This window comes from Aulonocara sp. 'chitande type north' Nkhata Bay, linkage group LG3 (assembly GCF_057382095.1).
Source record: "Aulonocara sp. 'chitande type north' Nkhata Bay isolate Kocher_YH1m ecotype deep benthic linkage group LG3, A_spYH_male_GT1.1, whole genome shotgun sequence".
NCBI classification, from domain to species: Eukaryota; Metazoa; Chordata; class Actinopteri; order Cichliformes; family Cichlidae; genus Aulonocara; species Aulonocara sp. 'chitande type north' Nkhata Bay.
Window position 1 is genome coordinate 62523841 of NC_141346.1, and position 4579 is coordinate 62528419.

Consider the following 4579-nt stretch of genomic DNA (forward strand, 5'->3'; position numbering starts at 1 on the left):
TGCTTGACTCTCAAGGTACTTTCCTGATACTTGCAGATATTTAGTTGCTACTTTCCTTTTATGTCCAAATATCACATACTTAGTTTTATCAACAGATATTTTAAAGCCTGAATCATTAGCCCGTGTAACCACATCCTCCAAAGCTCGGATGCTCTGAATCTGAGAGAGAATAAACGGAAGGTTTCTTCCCTGTTTCCAGACGGCACCATCATCTGCAAGCAGAGAGACACCAAACTCTTTTCCCAGCCGATTCAACATGTCATTCAGCAGAACGTTGAACAGAGAAGGACTAATGGCACTTCCTTGAGCAGTACCATTTTCCACCTCCAGCTCCTCACACAGTTCACTGCCAGCTCTCATTTGTGTTGCCCGGTTACATAAGAAATTCTGGATCCCATGTAGCGTTCTTTCTCCTCCAGCATCATGACATGTTGTTAGCAAGCCCTCCTTCCACAGCCGGTCATTTGCTTTTTCAGTATCTAAGAAGACTTCTACTTGCACCCATAGCTGAGTGACCCCACCTCAAACCGCTCTGGTGCAGTACAAAAACCCACTTTTCCAAATTCTTTACTAATCCGTTAACATTCACTCTATTGTCTTGCATATTAAAGAGGTGAGGGCCATAGGCCTGTACAAGCTAGACTTAGGCTCCTTTCCAGGTTTTACAACAGGAATAATCATTGCACGTTTCCATTCTTTTGGAAGACCCCCATTCCCCCACACATTATTAAAAACAGCTAACAACTTTTTAAAGAGTAGCTTTCCTGACTGTTTAAATAGCTGGAATCCTTTTCCACCCCTGCCTGGAGATGTGTCTTTTCCTTTCGTTATGGCTCTATTTATCTAACATTAAGATCACATTGATAGCACCTGAGTTTCCTTGTTGTTGCTCTAGTCTCTCCTCCTTTTCTCTGCACTTACCTTTCTTTACTGTGTACCTTGTGAAACTGCTAAACTAAGGCACCAGGTTCCATGTTTCGTGCTTTCACAGCGAGATTACATTTCAGATCCTACTGCGGGATCGTAATAGTTGTTTGGACGGGTTTCTTCTGTGGTATAACCTGAGCTGCAGCTGACCATGCTGACATTTTTTAACAGAATCTTGTATTTTGATGCAGTACATCCCATTTATCAACAGTTCTGCTGATGCAAATGTCACGTCAGTAGATGATGAGACTGTTTGATTTGTCCAGAACCATGAGGGCATGGGTCATCATTTAAAACAACCAAGTTGTGTTAGTCTATAGATTCCTCTAGAACTCTACTGTTTCTGTCCTCCTTCTGGCACTCAGCTACTGCATTCATTGCATAACAAACAGCAGGGCCGGCCCGTGCCATAGGCCATATAGGCAAATGCTAAGGGTGCCGTCCATCGGGGGGCGCCACGCCAGTGCCACAAATGTTGAAAAAAAAAAAAAGTTGGTACTATTATTTCTAAATACAAAAAATAATCCCACGTTAATTAAAATGCAAAGTAAAGCTTATTTAATAGAAATATTATTTGTTACAACATTACACTACACTGCTGATGTAGGGGGGCGCCACCTAAAATCTTGCCTAGGGCGCCAGATTGGTTAGGGCCATTTCTGACAAACAGCATTATGCAAACAGTGCTAGTTGTCATCATTAGAACCTCTGTAGAACGAGTCCTCTGTGTCTGTGTCGTCTCATTCTAAATGGTGACTTTCATTCAAACCTTTGTGATTGATCTCCTTGCATCCTTGCAGCCTTTCTGCAGCAGAAGCGATTTCCTGCCACATCTGAATTATTATTACCGGTATTTGATTTTTTGCGGCCATTTTTGATTTCCACATTGCTTCAACCATAAACACCATTAGTTACTTTCCACTTACCACCACTGAATCATCACTAGCAGTTTATATGTTTATATGTTCAGCATAAACTTGTCTGGCTCCATTCACATTGTCCACGGGTTTGATAACTCTGATAACTCGATTCAATTCAATTCAATTCAATTTTATTTATATAGCACCAAATCACAACATAAGTCGCCTCAAGGCGCTACAGAGAAAAACCCAACAATCATATGACCCCCTATGAGCAAGCACTTTGGCGACAGTGGGAAGGAAAAACTCCCTTTTAACAGGAAGAAACCTCCGGCAGAACCAGGCTCAGGGAGGGGCGGCCATCTGCTGCGACCGGTTGGGGTGAGAGAAGGAAGACAGGATAAAGACATGCTGTGGAAGAGAGACAGAGGTTAATAACAGATATGATTCAATGCAGAGAGGTCTGTTAACACATAGTGAGTGAGAAAGGTGACTGGAAAGGAAAAACTCAATGCATCACGGGAAGTGATGCATTATATATTACTCCTTTTAATTTACTCCTTTAACCACTAACTGGTGTGGACACTTTTACACTCTTACCCAACAAATTATTAATCTTCAGTGCTTTAACAAACATGTTAAACCCCTCCTCTCTATTTTGGTCCTGTCCCAAAAGGAAAGCTCATCCATGTCACCATCTCAGGACATGGATGAGTTTTCCTTTTGCTTTTACTTTTGCCGGCTGTATTCCAGTGTTGGGCAAGTTACTTTGAAAACGTAATTAATTATAGTTACTAGTTAGTTCTTCAAAAAAGTAACTTAGTTAGTAACTAAGTTACAAGACTCTAAAAGTAATTAATTACTTGAAAAGTAACTATTGTGTTACTTTGAAGAAAACGTTTAACCCTCTGGGGTCCAGGGTATAATTGGCCATTTTTGACTACTTCTGATTTTCCTCCACATTTCGCCGTTAAAAATGATTTCCTTTGTCTTGTTTGGTCTCATCCTTTTCAGCACAACCTCACGTGTCTGAATTTACAGTCATGTTTTCATTTTGACAGACTGTATTAACACAATTGATCTAAAATCAGGCAGAAAACATAAAATCCGAGTAGAAAAAGTTACATTTTTTATTGTAACCACAAACATGTTTAATGATCATATTTCAGAACTTTAAATGCAAAAATAAATTGTCAATTTTAAAATCCTATGCACAAGTTTTGCAAACAACAAAGTTATTTGCATCCATTTACCTTTTACCTCGATTTTTTAAATAACCATTTCAAACTATTTACAGAACAATCAGCTGTTCTTCAATATGATGCCACACAAATATTTCTGTCCACTATATAGGAAACATCACAGCCTGATACCTGCAGGTCTGACAGCAGCAGGTGTGTCACTGCTGTTTCTACCTGGAGACAGCAGTCGCCTCATTGTTCTGACACACAACACAAAACTATCCACAACACTACACACTAACTACACAAGACAACACAATAACTACACACTCCAAACACGCTAAACGTCACAAATCTCTCACATCTCAAAACTCTCTCTCTCTCTCTAACTCTCTCTCGCCGTCACTCACCGTCACTCCTAAAACTTCCCCCTCTTCCTAAAGAACCAAATGTCATGTTGCCATATCATTTTTTATTGGTCGACACGGTGCATTTTTCCACCAACACGAAAGGGCTGAATTTTGTTTGCTTGTAAGCAGAGAGTGCTCGTTGCGCTGTCCTTAGACAGTAAACGTGACGAAACGATTGAGGAAAAACACGCGTATATATTATTTATCATGACTCTGGTTTTACGTGACACCGTTAGTAACGCCATTACTTGTAACGCCATTATTCCCATCGCTGCTGTATTCCACCCTCCCCCATCACACTCTCCACCTGCACGGATGGGTCTGGCTCCAATAGTACACCCAGAAGTTTGTGATTAACCAGCCTAACATGATGCTGGCAGTGGCTGCTTTTTATGGTTTTTCTCTTGGGGAATACAGAAGCCCAGAGGTAGTCTGCAAGTTTTCAACTTACTGGGCCTGTACAGGCTGAAACCTGCACACCACTCCTCTTATCCTTCTACACAGTTTATCAAATACAGTATCTGTTATGCAGATCAAGTCCACTTGCTATAGTTAATCAAATACTCCAATTCCAAATACTTCTAAAGTTCGCACCACACACTCCTGACACTAATCCAAATAGTGAGACAAAGGAATCAAACTCAGCATGATACACAGGAGAGAGGAGACTATCAAAATAAAACAGGAAACAACACACACTGAGACCTGAATTCCAAAAGACTGAACCACAAAACCACAATAACCTCAAAAACTGGGCCAAAAACCCAGGACCAAGATGGTTTTCCATCATTTATATTCACTCATAGTGTGCAAGTTTGCCTCACATTTTCTTAAATCCCAGTAAATAAAAGTAACTTTTCTTTAACTTTAATTATAGTCAATAGAACTTTTAGCTCTTTTTAAGTCATAGCTAAAATTTCAGGGATGATTTATGGTTAAAAAGCTTAAGATAAGATCCCGTGTGGCAGTTACCATGGACTGTGGAGTGTTTGAGTTTTTGAAAGTAAACAGGGAATCCTGTCGTTTCTTTTTCTGCATATACAGGATTGGCTGGCTAAGCTGGAGAAGCAGGTTGGAGGCGTGCCCAGCCCGACTGAAGCAGCAATGTGACCGTTGCTGCTCATGACTAGTACTCACCTTGCAGGATCCAAGTCCGGTGTGTGGCTTCTCTGAGACAGGAGTAATTAATACATGTTTTACT